Below are 15,627 nucleotides of genomic sequence, written 5' to 3'. Positions count from 1 at the left end.
GCTCCTTGCAGCTGGAGACACCTTTAGCAAAATCTCCAGCTCCTACTGATGTGGAAAAATTCATGCATTTCTCTCCTAGTGTAAGCACAGGGCTGGCATTCACGGCACTTCCCAGAGATAAGCCCCGAATCGCTCATCGCTGGAAACTCCGCACTTGGGTGAGGATGGACAGAGCTGGCATAAAAAAACCACCCTTGGACCCTAACTAAACACTTCAGCTGCTGGAGATTACAAAATCCTATTTAGTTCTACCAGAGGAGATTTTTCATAGAGGAAATATCATCAACCCAGCTCTAGAAAGCCAGTGAAATTAAAAATTCTGGAAGGAAGAAGAAATCCAGCTTGGTTTGGTTCGTTTTTAGAGACAAATGTGGTTTAGAAATGGGATTAACTGGGGTGTCCTGGCACCCCTTCCCATTCAGCAGCACCTCAACTGGGCTGTGCATTCCTGTAACTCTTGGCTGCCCCCAGGAAAATGCCATTAAAGAAAACACAGCTATTTTTAAAGCTAGAAGGACAAATTCTCCTCCCAGTTACACCAGTGACCTCGTGACTCTCCCCAAGGTTGGGCAGGCACAGCTCTGATTTGGGGCTATTTTGAGCATCCTCCAGAGTCACCAGGCACCCAGCAGGCAGAAAGCACCAAGGAGCAGGATAAGGCCCTTGTCTTCAGATAGTCAGACCCAACCTGTTAAGATAGCGAAAACTTTCACCCACAAAAGAATAAAATATGAATTCTCTTTTTAAATAAAACCAACTTTTACCAACACAGCCACTTCCCCACATGGGCCTGAGCAGGGCTGATGCCATCCCCATTCATTCATCACACAGGCACATGTAGTACAAACTCATTCAGGGCTCTTCTGCAGATGAAATATTTAAATTGTTTATAATTTGCCATCCTTTTTTAAATAAGATGGAATCACCATAAACAAACTTGGGCTGACTTGCTCTCTCCACCACCTTTTTTTTCCTTTTAATATTGTCTCTGCAGTTTCTTCAGGCTGCATCCAGGTTGATTCAGGAGTTTCTTGGGCACAATCCATGCTGGTAAATGGATGGAGACCCCTTGGGTGCTGCAGATATTGCAGTGGGATGAGGATGCAGTTTGTGCTCTTGTGAGCAAGCACATGGGCCACGGTGTGACTGAGGTGATGTCACACAAGAAGAGAGAAGCAGAGCCTGGACTTTGACCAGCTGGGATGAACACAGCCTGCCCAGCATCTGACCCAGCCTGTTTGTGCTGCCCTTCCCAGGAGCTGCTGCTCCCACCCCAAGGCAGCAGCCACATTTTGGCTGCTGGTGGCACAGGCAAAAACAAAATCCTGGGCAAGCTGGCAGACAAGACATGGCCAACATGCAGTGTTGTGCTGATGTGCTGACACACCACCCAAAACCTCCAAGAGCATCAGGCTTGGAGGAATTTCCCAGCTTGTGTGATCCAAGGAAGATGTAACCATGACACAGAAGCTTTCCCCTCACTGCCATGCCCAGCTCCCAAGTGTCCCAGGAGGCTGCACACACACACAGGAATGCTGATGGACAATGACTGAGCCAAGAACCAGCAATTCCACCCAAATTCACCCCCATCTTCTCACATGGACACCCAGCACTGCTGCCCCTGGTGCAAGGGGAGAGGGGACACACCCATGGGCAGGGAGGGAAGATCTCTCCCTTCCAGCAGAAGCCTGGAGATGGAAAACACTTCCAGCTGTGTCCACATCCATATGCATAAGAGAACAGGCCCTGATCCAGCACACGCTTACGTCAATCTGCCGTCACCAAGATTTGGGAGAACATTTAAAATTAAACAAAAATTTCCTTGCGCTGCAAAACTAAGGACAAAGGAAGCGAGGAAGTCTTGTGGGTAGTGCAGAAGCAGGTGTTGAAGGACCTGGTCCCAGCAAGGCTGTGGTACTGACACCCCAGATAACCCTGGGCATGTCACTTCACTTCCAGGTTTACCCACTGCCTGCAGCTGCTTGACCTCTGGCTATCACTCTGATGGCAGATAAGGGCTCTCAGATGGTCACAGAAAGCCTGACCAGCTCAGGAGGTTATTTCCCATCTGGTACCCATGCCTAGCTCCTTGCACACTGTGTGCAGGACAGGTTACCTGTAATTCAGCACCTCCAAGGACCCCACAAGCCCTGGCTCTGAAGAGCTGCTTGCAATCTAAGCCACAGAAGGAAGGCAGCATTTGCCAACACTTCAGATTTCACCTGCTGAAAATAAAGACAACACCTTTTCAAAATAAATAGGGAGAAAAAGCAAGATCAATAAGTGACACACTTAATAACACACTGAATTCCCAAGCCAGCCTCATTAAAATGAAGTGTGTTATTCTGTTTACCCCCACAAATAAGAGTTCCAGTGGAAAAGAGAGTGTGCTGTCCTAAGGGCTATACAAGCTGGTGCTGTTTTATGGCTGTTTTGTTAAGATTGGGACTGGAATGGACCAAAAAAAAAAAAAAAAACCAAAAAAAAAAAAAAAAAAAAAAAAAAACCATAGCCTGAATCATCCATTCTTTATTGACAAAGCAGGGAAAAAAAGCATGCAGAAAGTTTGGGACTTTTTCTTCAAGCCAATGTGGTATTAGAGAACCTACAAGCTAGTTCACAACTGGAAAGGATTTTAATATAGAAGGGGACTTTTCTGCAAAACTGTTGGAGAATCATAGAATCATTTATATTGGAAAATACCTCCAAGATCATCAAGTCCATTAGTGAAGCTCAAGACTAACAAACTGACCCACACAGCAAACAATGAGACAAACTTCTCTGAACTTGGATGTGGCTCTGATGTTCACTTTGTTTGTAAGCAATATGGCTGGACTTTGTCTTTTAGGATATTTTCCAACCTAAACGGCTATATGGTTTTTAATGAAGCTTTAAGAATCTCATCCCACAGATTTATTTCCCCTTTTTTTTCTTTATATATGAAGCAGTTACAGAAACTCCACAGCCTGATTTCTGATCCTTTGTGAACTGGGACAGAGGTTGAAATGTGTTGATTTATTGAAGTTTTCCCCTTACTCCTCTGTGGCAGATGTTTTCCAGAAGCAGTTGCATTATTCCTGTGCTCAGGCTTCAGCATTTACACGGAAAATGTGAAAAAAAAAGAGCCAGGACGGGTGAGCAACACCAGAGGAGCTCAGCGAGGTGTGAATCCCCATCCACCCTGTGTGCACCCCTCATTTCCAGCCCTGCTCAGCAGAGCTGGGCAGAGGCAGAGCTCCCCTCCATCCCCCGAGTGTCCTGCTGTGCTGCACAGCTGGCACAGCACAGCTGGCACAGCACAGCCTGTTCCAGCACGGGCCAGGTCCCTGCAGACAAAGGCTGAGACCCAGGCACACAGCACACAACTCCAGTGGAGCCGGGAAACACAACGCCCAGATTTTAAACACAAATTGATTTCCAGCAGCTCTCCATCCCCCTTGGGCGGCACACCAGACTTTGCAATTCATTGTTCAGCACCTTCCCCAGGAGACAGCGGCTGGGAGTGACATTTGTGCAGTGCCTCCCTCCAGCCCCAGGAGTCACCAGCAGTCCCATCCCTGTCCCACTGGTCCCCGTGGATGCCACTGTCACACTCCTGATGTCTGCCCACAAGGATCTTTGTACCTGCTTCACCCTGAGCAGCCGCAGACCACGAGGGTTACAGGGTTTGCTTACCAGCCCCACCCTTAGCCAGGAGTAAAGCACCAACAGATATTTTTACACTCCAAATCAGATGTTTAATAACTTTTTTTTATCGTCGCCTTTTTTGCATTGCTTTAACAAATCCACCCTTTTTTGAGGGGGCAGTGAGAGCTCAGAAGGGTGAGTGGGAAGTGCCCAACATGCTGCTCCACACACCTCTGCTTCTACTCCAGGCCAGGCACAAATTGTTCAGCACAGTGATGAAAAGAAACTACTTCAACTTTTCAAGTGTCACAGGCTTTTTCCTGGTAAGGAGACTGACCAACTGTTTATCCTGGAGAGGGAAAGGTTAATTAATAATGCCACAAGATGAGCCCCTGGGCCACAGAACTACTATCTCCTGCTTGGTGAACCACCAGCATCAAAGGAACCAGCACTGAGCTGAAGTTAAGACATTTATCCTTTGACAATACTCCATTGCAACAACTTTATTTTGATGATACAGGATGATTAATGCTTACAGCCACTGTCATTTCCTTTGATAGATTTTTGGGGCTGTGGAGTGACATTTGCTCAATGCACCATTCCTGAAAAGCTGCACTCATCGTGGCACGGAGGAGAGGGATGCTCCATGCATCAACCATCAGTAACCTGCCTCTGCCAGCTGCAGGTGGCCAGGAGAGAGACTGTGAGGAATTGGGGGATGCTTACAGAAAGCCTTGACTGGTAAGGGCTGTGGAGAGAGAGGAAGGTGTGTTAAACAGCCAACACTGTAAGAAATACAGTGAGAGTTTGTCTTTCTCAGTAGAAAGAAAGGAGACTGTTGGTTGCAAACACCACAGCCAAGAGCTGCAGCAGACTTTGTGTTTTGCCACAAACACGCTGGAAGATCAGATCCTGAGAGACATTCTCCGGGGCTGAGTCGCAGCCACAGCAAGCTCTCACAACTGCTGTTTGCCTGTTTTTGAAGGCAAAACACACCTAAAAAATCAGATCAGTCCGTAAAACAAGACAGACAAATTGCCTTCACTAATGGCAAAAGAACCCAACCCAACTTGGAAACCTTAACCTGTGCACCTCTGAGTTCCCCCCACCTGTAACATGAGGACAAGAATCATTTCCCTCACCCGGCTGCTGCAAGGTTCTCCTAATCAATCAGCTCATTAATTCATGCAAAGCATTAGACAGGCAGCAGATGGATGGCTTTACACAACAGTGTTTTCTACAGTGAAATATTTCTACTTAATTCTCCAGCAGCAGCTGCCTGCCCGGTCTCATCACAGCAGCACAGAGCGCTCCAGGCTCACACAGGGACACCCGCGGGGTCCAGAGCAGCAGAGCCTCCTCTGGATCCAAACAGCACCCAGTGCCACGCGGAATTCCCTGGCTGGAGCCACCCTTTGCACAAGGCTCCTGAACAGACCTGACTTTGCCCATATTTAAGGGCGTCTCGGGAGCGGCGCGATTGTGAATTCACCGCGCGGCGCAGTCAATCAATGGAGCGGCGATGAATGGGGCTCCGGGGGCTGCACCTCCCTCCCAGCCACAGCACAGCGTGGGCACGGGCTGGAGGAGAGCACAGCCAGCAGCAAAATCTGAAAGGAAGAAATGGGGCAGGGGTGGGAAAGCCCGAACTGCTCTCTGCGAAGTTGGGACAGGGTTGGTCTGGAGGGAGCAGCCTTGGCTTGTGTTACCATCCCATACCCTGAACAAACCAGGCAACACGTTTGTTTTAAGCAATGCTGAGCCCAAGCCTGGCTGGTGACGAGGACCAGAGCCCTGGCAGCAGCACCCACCCTGCACATGTGCCACTGACCCAGCTCTGCTTTCCAGGAGCTGCCAGGGAACAAAGCCCAGGAGCAGCTCTGGGAGCACATCCTCCCTGCAGACAGAGCAGGGAAGGGAGCAGGAGCAGAGATGTTCCACCTCACCCTTTCCCATGCAGAAGCAGGCACACAGCTCCCTGTGCCTCTCCATCCCTGCACAGCACCAGGTGCTTGGAGGAGCAGGCCTGTGTGTCACATTCACCCCACAGTGAGTGCACCCATTCCTACACCCATTCCTATAAGTCCCATGAGTTTCCAGAGAGGAAAAAATCAAATAATCCCATTTGGGGCAGCTCAAAGTGCCTAATCCTGCCCCAGCACGATGCAGGTCGCCCTGCTCTACGGAGAACAGATGCTGCTCAGCATTCAAAAGGAGCTGCTTCAGATCTGGGCTCTTTTTCTCCCTCTTCCTCCTATTACGGGGTCAGGTCAGTGCTGTGCAGCCTGTCAGCATAAAAAAAAATATAAAAAAAAAAAATCATGATACAGAAAACTGGCATTCCCAAAGAAGCTGCAGCTTGTGGCATGAGCATCACAGCTGAGTGCTACGAGTCTCACAAAACAGAGAGGGGAAAGAGTCAAAAATGAAACTCACCACACTAGCAAAATACAAATGTGACGCAGTAAATTAATGATGTTGCTCCAATTTGAGAAAACACTAATTAAGAATGTGTAATTAAATTAATGCATTATTTAGAAACCCCAGCAAATCCTGACTGGGAATATAAATATGTTATAGGGTTCCTTTGACATCAAGTCTCTCTCATACCTCACTACCCACAGTTTATTTTAATGTCACCAGAATCTCCAGATTTATTTATGTCCTTGCCATTGACCACTGCTTTACATTTATCCCACATATCAATATCCTCTCCCCTCAATTCCACACACTCAAGTGCTCCATATGAGGTGGTGATGACCATTTGATAAGTCATAAGTAAGTGTAATTAATTAGCTCAGCTCATCAACCACTTCCCCTCCCGATGCCCTGCAGTCACAGATCTGGGCCTAATTTGTTTAGAGCCTGGAAAAACATCAAATACCTCATTAGAAAATAAATTCATCTCCTAGAAATGCATTTTTTCTACAGCTTCAAGTGTTGGTTTGCTCGATGTTACACTGGGAAAGGCCCTGCACCAGCAGGATCAAAACCCAGCCCAGAATAGGTCAAGAAACTGATATCATCATATTATGAAAATAAAAGAAAATAGTATCTCAGGAGAAAGGGGGGGGAAAGTCAGTCCCTCAAAGGTATCACAGCAGATGTTTGACTTGTTAAAGGTCCTGAGATTGTGCATTTGCAGCTGGGATGGTTTAGGAGTGCTTTGGGTATCTAGCAAGAGGCTTTACAAACATCATTCTTCCCTCATTTTGAGCCCTTCACAGCAAGGGTTAGGGGATTTTTTTTTCCATTTCTAGGAAGAGATACAAATACACCAAAAAAGAAAGAAAGAAATCCAGTTAAATTGTTTAGAACTGCTAAAGACTCTTTTAAGGAAGCAGCAAGAGAAAATAATGCAGGCAAATCCAAGTTCACATACATACATATAGCTCTGGGAAAGGGAAAAAAGAAGCAGCACTAAAGTGCTTTGTGTGAGGTATGAGCATACACTGTAGCAAAATATGCATGCTGTTTATAAAACATATTGGAAGACTTTTCCCTAAAAGATGCCATAGAGAGTATGAAATTTTATGATCTCTGCCTGTCCATTTTACAAAGATATACACAAACAAGTAGCCAAATCTGCCTGCAGTTTAACTCCATTAAATCCAATGAATGAGTTTGGCCCACGAAAACTCTGCACTTACTGTAATAAAGTTAAAAGCTGATAGCAGCTGATACAGTAAAACACATACATTTCCATACACTTATTCCTGCAGATTTAAAAATACAAATGAGCTTCAGAGATTGCCCTTGTTCAGCTCATAAAGAAATGCTGGAATAGGAAAGAAAAAAAAGCCCAGATCTTGGAGATTTTCCCACTGATTCCCTCTAAGCACAAAGGAGAGAGGGGTAGGGGAAGCCAGAAGAGTTTGGTCATTTGGCTTTTCTGAGAGCCCTGAACTCATACAATGTGTGAATTAGAACAAACCCCTGATGGTTTGGTCCCCAAGTGGGGCAGGATATCCCCCAGCAGGAACAGAGGTCACAGCTCAGGGACCCCACTTCTCCCTGACAGTCCCCAGAGAGGACAGCCAGCTCTCAGGGCACAGATGTGGGATGCTCTGCTCCCTGAGGGAGCTGTCCTCACTTCCATTAGCAGAGGGCTTTTCTCATGAGCAGTGGTTCTAGAGCCACTTCCAGGACATTTTTAACTGTGCCTGGAACCTCACACTGCACAGGGGAGCAGACCAGTCCAAGCCCAAACAACAGATTTAAGCCTGCCCAGATTGAGAGGTGTTTGGGGTTTGTTTGTTGAGGTGTTTTCTTTAAACAGATGCTGTTTTCTCACGGGCTGCTGCCATAACCACACCAACTCCCATCTCCACATCCCCAGCTTCCTGCTGTGTCCCCCCAGCTTCCCTGCCCCATAAACCCCCTGCACCCTCAGTGTCACCTCCCCCAGACCCTCCTGCCCCTGCCCTCATGGTGCATGGAGGCTCCAGGTCCCCCTCACCTGGAGCCAACTCTCACAATTCCTTTCTTTTATATTTATTATTATTTTCTGCTGTTACAGGGATGTCTCAGGGTCTGAGATAACCTTGTGCTGGGTGCATACACCCCCCACTCCAGCAGCCAAATAACACCACACAAATCATTTCATGCTCTTTCTCCTCTTTTTCCCCACTGAACCCCTGGCACTGCTCTGCTGGGTGCTAAGCAGACATGGCACCAAGGCTCAGGGTCTCCAGTCCCTTCACCCCAAAGTCCTCACAAACCTAATGCTTCCACAGCTCTGCCTCCCTCCTCACCCACGTTTTGGGCAGTGTAGGACTCCATAGCTGTCCCATCGAGCTCCACACAGCTCCTCTCCTCCCCACCAGCCTCCTCTGGGCCCAGTTTGCTGCTGGCCATCAGATCTCCATCTCCCCACACCCAGATACTCCACCCAATGCTGTCCTGACATCAGGCTCACTCAGATCCTCCCCAAGCCCTGGGTTTGCAACACGGAGAAAATCCAGCAGCTGCACGAAATCATGCCAAGCATTGCTCAAGGCTGTGCTCCTTGCTCATCCCCCCTTTACAGCTCCCACAGCAGCTTCCCTTCTCCTCACCCCACAGCCTTGTTGGTGACTCCACAGCTGCCTCCCCACTGCCCAGAACAGCACAGCTTACCTGCAGCAAGTCCCCAGCCCCACATCCTCTCCTCCTCAAGCTCCTCACTGCCCTGCCACTGCTCCTTCACAAGTCCCTCTGCTCCACCAGAGTTCCACTAGACTTCCCTTTGCTGGAAAATCACATAATCCCAGATTTTTGCTTCACCTGGAGCTAACACCGATTCACAGCGAGTGTTGGCAGCTGGGATGCTGCAGGTGATGCTGTGCTGCTGTGGCTTTTCTCAGCATGAAATCCTGGCCCTGGAGCAGTCAGCAGGGCTGGGATGCTCCTGGGTGCTGCTTGCTGTGTCCCTCTGGAACACAGGGCTTCACTGACATAACCCACTCACTCACCCCCAGCACACACATGGAGAAACAAGTTTTGGAAAAAATTGCCCAGGGATGGGGCTGAGACTTGACAAACAGATGGGACAGTTCTGGGCTCTCCAGGGCATGGACCTCATGTACTGTCCACATCCCAGTTCCTCCAACCTCAGTGTTACATCCAGAGCTCAACTCTAAACCTCAGAAGCACTGACCACGTCCTTCTCTTTGCATGCATCGTGCATTCCTGTGCTGAGCATACCACGGGAGAACTGGAATGCATAATCCACAGCTCACAGAAACAAACCTTGCACCTAGAACAAGCCAAAAGTCTGACCTTTCACAGTTCAGCATCCTGGTGAGAGGTTAGATCTTGTGTTTTCTGATCATCAAACATGGAAGTATTAGCCAGACAGGGAGAACAAGCTCTTATTGAGACCTGATTTCTCTCCCCTCCAGGGGATCCTGTAGGATATTTCAGTTCTCTCTCACTCACTGTATGATTCTTCCCTCCCCCAGCAGCTTGAAATCAGCCAAATTCACAATCTAATCTGGCCAGGAGTCAAAGGGGAGAAAAATCAAGTCCTAATGCAGTGACTACTTTGAATGGGGAACTGAAGCCAATCAGAAAGGCATTATTGATCCCCGCTTGGAGCACCTCGGTCAGGGAGGGGGAAGCTGCGGGCAGCCGCAGAGCACAGCCAGCCAGGGCTGCCCTGCCAGGCCTGCAGCGTTCCCAGCAGATTCCAGCGCCTGCCTGGGCTGGGAGCCGGCCCCGTGCGGGACCAGGAGAGCACTGACCACCCCGTGCTGCCCCGGCGAGCACCAGCCCCTGGCCAGCAGCAGCCCACGTGTGCGGAGAGCATGACCCGCATGCTGCCCGCAGCGCTGGGTTTGTGTGCGAACACTTGCAGTGTGCATCGCCCTGGCGTGGGCCCGTCTGCGGGAGCCGGGCTGCTCCACGGGACGGGCGGTGCGCTCCAAGGGCTGCGCGCATCCAGCGGCGTTATGCGGGCAGCTCTGCGGGACAGCCAAGGGCAGGGCAGGGTGTGTGTGTCTGTGTGTGTGTGGTGTGTGTGTAGGGGCACCTGAGCCGCACAGTCCCCGCAGCAAGCAGGGACAGCAGCGGGTGGTTCAGAGCGGGCAGCGGGGCTGGAGCCAGCGAGGATGGGGAGCAGGCGGACAAGGCTGAGCTCAGCTCTGGGCATCCCTGGGTGCGATCCCGATGATCCGACCCGCGTCAGCGCTGGCTACGGGCTCCTCTGCCTTATGTAACCACGGCAGGGACGGAGCGCCGAAAGGGGATGGAGAGCGGAGGGAGAGGAGCTCCCCGCTGATCCCGAAAGGAAAGGGGCCGCGGCAGAAGCTGGGTACCCCCGGTAACTCTGGCTCTGGCACCGCGCAGGCTGGCCCGGCTCGGGGCCGCCCCGCTGCGGAGCAGCTCCAGCCGCCGGGGCCGGTCCCCCCGCCGGGTGCTGCCGCCGGAACCCTTTAAAGCCGGCTCGGGGCAGCAGTACAGGGAGAGGAAAGGAGTCTTAGGAAGTTTAGGCACTTCACATTTTGCAAGGAGTCAGGAAGCAAACATGCTTCATAAAAAAAATAAAAACAACCCAAAGCCATGCAGGGTCCCGGTAGCTCCTGTCCCCCTTTGGCTGTGCCCCCCAGCCTGCCATCCCGGAGGCACCGGCACCTCTTACCTGCCGGCGTCACGTCTGCTGCTGCCTGCCCTGCTCCTGCTCTTCCTCCTCCTCTCCTTCCTCCTCCTCTCTCCTTCTCCCTGCTGCTTGGGGCTCTTTATGGAGATTCATTCATTCATGCCTTCCCATCGGTCCCTCAGCCTTTCCCTGCCTCCCGGAGGCAGAGCGTGTGACGCCTCGCCCCTTTCCAGCCGCTTTCTGTTGTCACAGAGCGGCGCTGCCCCAGCCCGGAGCGGCGGCCGGGCTGGGACACGCGTGGGCAGCGCCGGGCCGGGGGCGCGTCCCCCTGCGCGGGGTGAGGGGCGTGGGCACGGCACCGACCCTCCCTGGAGGGGTACAGACTGTCTCTGGCACCTTAGCAGGGGCGTCGAGGCTGCCCCAGGGCTTTCCGCTGTGCCCTGCGCTTTCCCCATCCCCACGCCAAGCCGCTGCCCATCGCCGCTGGCTCTCACCGAGCAGCGGCTCTGCGGAGAGGGCACGGGTGGGCCCGCATCCCCGGCCGCTGCCCGGGCAACCCTCGCCTTTCTTTCCCTCTCAGCTCGCCCCTCCATCCAATTCCAGCCCATCTTTCCTCCCCTTCTCCCGCTGCCTCCGTACCCGCGCCAGGAGCGCATCCCGCTCCGCCGAGCGCTGCCCCATCCCCGCCGCTGGCAGAAGCGCTGCTCAAGCTCGGAGCGGGGCGGCGGAGCCCGGCGTGGGGACCAGGGCTCACCGACCACCCCGCCAGCCCCGAGTCCTTTCCATCCCACCGGGCGGAGGCCGCCCCGACCCCGGGAGCCGCTCGCTCCTGCAGGTCATCATCACACTTCATTCCTGCTCCAGCCTTCCCCAGGACAGGGGTCCCCCCAGCTGCCCAGCGCTGCACTTCGAGGAGCTGGGGACACGCTCCCGGTCCCTACCGACAGCACCCCGCTGCCCATTGCCCCCCGCTACCAGGGCAAACCCGGAGGGTCTGGGGGACTGTGAACCCTGCACGGCGGGAGCTGCTGACGGGGGATTTTAGGTGCTCATTTCGAGCGGACTGCCTCGTCTCTGTGAAGGCACGGGGTTATTCTTTCCAGGCAGGCAGGGCGGAAAAAAACCATGCTTTTTAAAGACATCGTCGGAAATGTGAAGAGCAGCTCTCGGATTTTGGCGCTGCCACAGCATTCGGAGCGATAAACCCCCAACTTGGAGTGAAACCCCTTAAAAACCCTCCCAGGAGCGCCCCGCCCGCTCCCCTTGAGCCGCGCCGTTTCTGCCGCCGGTGCCACCCCCCTTGCATCGGTGCCATCAATTTCGATTAACGATCGCTTTATTCACCGCTGCAAACTTCTAAATATTTAATCCAGCGCGAACCGGCGGCGGAACGCGCGAAGCTGACGGGAGGAGGCGAGTCCCCGGCCGGGGAGGCGGGAGCGGCGGCTCTGCCCCGGGGGAGCCTGGTGATGCCAGTCCCCCCCACGCCCCCTCCCTCCGCGGGGCTTTCCCGGGGCTGCAAATCACAGCCTGGACGTGGGCAGCACCGCAGGTCCCCCCCGCCCGAGCCGGAAAGGCAGGGATGAGCGGAGGTGCCGAGGATTCTGTCCAGGGAGAGCTGGAGGAGGAAGGGGCTGCGGGAAGGGGATCCCGACATCGCCCCAGCACCGGGCGCGGCTGCCCTCGGGTCCCGGGACGAGCATCCACGCTCCACGTGGAGCGGGACGAGGGTTTGGGCTGGTTGGAGGGGTCCTGCCCAGGGAGAGGGGGCTGTCCCCACCTCCCTGGCACCCCCGGGTTTCACGCACCGCCCCGAGCACCCCCAGACCCGGCCGAGCCTCATTTAAAACGCAACTAAGAAAATTCTCTGGCGACTGCGCTGCGCTGACGGGCGAGTGCCGGTCCGACGGGCGAGTACCCCGGTCCGACGGGCGAGTTTGCCGGTGCTTCGTGCTCTGCCTGTATTCAGGGACCGAGACGGAACTTTACGACAACATCTGTCATTATAATTAAAACTGCAACACAGCCTCCGGGAAGGAACACGTTCCCGCATCGTCGTGTGTCCGTACCACACCCCCCCACCACCGCCGCCCTTTTCTAAAAAAATAAAAAAATAAAAAAAAAAACCAAGAAAACAACCAACCAAGTGAAAGCGGCTCAAACTCTCAGGCGGGCACCTGCCCCCCGCCTCCCCCGAGCCATCAGCGACAGCACCCGGCGAGGTCCCGGCGACTGTCCCCTCCCCGGAGCACGGACACCCCCCGTCCTCCTCCACTAATTTTCTTTAATTAAAGCTCTATGTGCGGCGCGCTTGGCGAGGACAGAAATAGCCGCTGAAGGAGCGCGTGTGGGGGGAGGCAGGTCCCAACTGCCGGCGTGGGAATGCAGAAGGGATTGGGGGGCGGGGGGGAGCAGAGCGGAGAGCGGCTCTGCCACAGCTCCCGGCCCAAGGATCGCAGCCTCCAGGGTTATTTGGGGTGAGGGCGGCGGTGTTCCCTGTCCGAGCGCTCCGTGCGGACCCGGGTGGAAGCCCCCTGCCCCCGGGGCGATGCTACTGCCCGCGGCACCGGCTCTTCTCCCGGAGCACCGGGGCTTCCCGCAGGCAACTGTTGCCGGGGCTCCCCCGGGGGATGCTCGGCTCGGGGCGCACCCCGCCGGCGGAGGGAGACCCCGAAGCGGGGATCCCCCATGGGCGGGGGCGGGAACACGGGCCGAGCGGCCGGAGCGGTTCCCGGCTCCGCGGGGGGCTGCTCCGGTGCCGATCTCCCGCTCGCCGTGGGGATGAGGACAGCGGGAGCAGCCCCGGCCGATCCCGGGGACTCCCCGCCCGCGGACAGGAGGGTGCCCGCTCCCCGCGCCGCGGTCCCCTCCCGCCGGAGCCCCAGCCTGGGCTGCAGTCGCTAAAAGTTTGGCGACACGGAACGGCCACCGGGGGCTGCGCGGGCGCCGCGGCGGGGCGGCACCGGGCGCGGGGCCGGAGCGGAACGGAGCGGCGGGCTCCGCTCGGGGTCGGGGGCGGCAGCGGGGGGGGCCCGGGCGGGCTGCGGCGGGGGATGCAGGGGATGCGGGGGATGCGGGCGCTCCTACCTGCTCCGGAGGCGGCTCCCGGCGCTCGGCGGCGCGCCCAGCCCCGGAGCGCGGTGATGGGCGGCGGACGCACCCGCGGCTGCGGCTCCCCGCGCCCTTCCAGGCGGGCGGGCCGGGGGCAGGAGGCGGGCAGGGAAACGCAGCCGGAGCCGAGCAAATCCCAGCGCTGGAGCCCGGCCTCCGACAAGAGAAGGGCTGCAGCTCCTCACTGCGTCAGGCGGAGAGCCCTGCCCGTGCAGGCGGCGCCGGGCAGCGCTGCCAGGCCCGGGGGGCTCCAGCGGCACGGCTCGGCACGGCTCGGCTCGGGTGGGATGGGATGGGCACGGCGCGGTTCGGCTCGGTTCCGGCCGGGTGCGGGGGTGCGGTGGGGCGCGGCACGGTTCGGCTCGGCACGGCCTAGCACGGTCCGGTTCGGCTCGGTGCCGGCTTGGCACGGCACGGCACGGCACGGCACGGTTCGGTAGAGCTGTCCTGGGCTCGGGGACGGCCCGGAGCGATAAACAGCTTGGCCGGCAGGGTCGGGCTAGCACTGGAGGTGGGGGCTGTGTGTGGGTGGCACTGTGAGTGTGACACGGGGTGTGTGACACCGTGACACTGGGAGTGTGACACTGCGCGGTGCCGTGTGTGCACGACACTCCGATTGTGACCTGGCATGTGTGTGACACTGCCTGTGTGTGTGACACCTTGTGAGAGTCCGGTTGCGAGTGTACAGGGCTTGTGAAGGTGTGAGTGTCCGTGTCGGGGACGTCTGTCTTTGTGTGTGGGTGTGCCACTGTGTTTGTTGTGTGTGTGTGGTGACACCCTGAGGGGATGCAGGGATGATCGGGCTGGGGTGTGTGTCTGTCTGTTGGGGTGTATCTGTGCGGTGGGAGGGTGCAAGGTCCCGGGTGTTTCTGTGTGTCTGTGTGTCTGTGTGTCTGTGTGTCTGTGTGTCTGTATTTACACACACGGGTCTCTGTGTGAACATCTCTGTGTGTCCCCATGTGTGCATGACAGCCACCCCGCCCCTCAACCAAATCTGAACTTCCACGGGCCAAACTGGGCAGCACCAAGACTGGGACTGGCTGTGACACTGATGGGGCTGGACCACAGTCTCCACTCACAGCCCCCAGGGGTCCCCAGACTCTGTGCTCAGCCCTTCCCAGGCATCTCCTGCCTCAGACCTCCCTTCACCTGTCCCTGAGACTGCCGTCCTGCCTCCCCATTTTGGTCAGGTTTGTTATGCTGTTTTAGCAACACAACACACCTTTAATCAGCATGATTAAAGTGTGGCTGGCACTGAGCCGGCTCTTGGAACAGAAGTGCTCTTCTCTCTCCCCAGGCACTGTCATTTGAGGTAAGGACTGGCCCATGTATTTTTTTGTGATGGTTTGAGGTGTCTCAAACCATCTCTGAAACCACCTCCCAGCCAGCAATTTCCTTTTGCAGCCCTGCAAGACAATGACAGGGGAGAGAGAAAAGGATGGGTGCAGGAGAGAAATTTTACTCTTTTCAATTTAATAGCAACAACACCAACACCACCACAGCCAAAAAAAACCTGAAGCATGGAGTAATAGAGCTGGGAGACAGCCTGGGAACAGGCAAGCAATGGCCCCTCTCCAAATGGCAGCTGGAAACCTGGCACAGCACTCAGCTGCATTAGACACACAGTCCAGGGAAAGAGCCCACGGGAATGCAGGAGATACCCTGCATGATGGAGAGGATGGGCATGGAGAATGGATCCAGAATCCTCTCTTCCACAGCTGTGACCCAGTCCCCAGGGTCTTGGTCTCTTGGGTGAGTAGGTTGATCTGAGGTTCTTCCATTCTCCTTTGCCATCACCACCTGTGCTCATG

At 54.9% G+C, this 15,627-nt stretch overlaps 1 protein-coding gene across 3 annotated transcripts in view; it reads right to left on the bottom strand.

Moving 5' to 3' along the window:
- The window catches only part of ELFN1 (extracellular leucine rich repeat and fibronectin type III domain containing 1), a 98,582-nt gene extending 84,452 nt beyond the window's left edge, over nucleotides 1-14,130 (bottom strand). The window contains exon 1 of one of the 3 annotated variants that reach the window (XM_079320913.1): nucleotides 13,793-14,130. The gene's annotated coding sequence lies outside the window, so the exon portion shown is untranslated. Of the gene's footprint in view, nucleotides 1-10,747; nucleotides 10,899-13,792 lie in introns of those variants that run through there. The other 2 variants (XM_079320915.1, XM_079320914.1) reach the window with 2 other exon arrangements.
- Between the last annotated feature and the right edge of the window lie 1,497 nt (nucleotides 14,131-15,627).

Source organism: Erithacus rubecula (genome assembly GCF_903797595.1).
Source record: "Erithacus rubecula genome assembly, chromosome: 17".
NCBI lineage: Eukaryota > Metazoa > Chordata > Aves > Passeriformes > Muscicapidae > Erithacus > Erithacus rubecula.
Note: the sequence above shows the minus strand (reverse complement) of the source record. Positions and strands in the feature narration are given on the sequence as shown.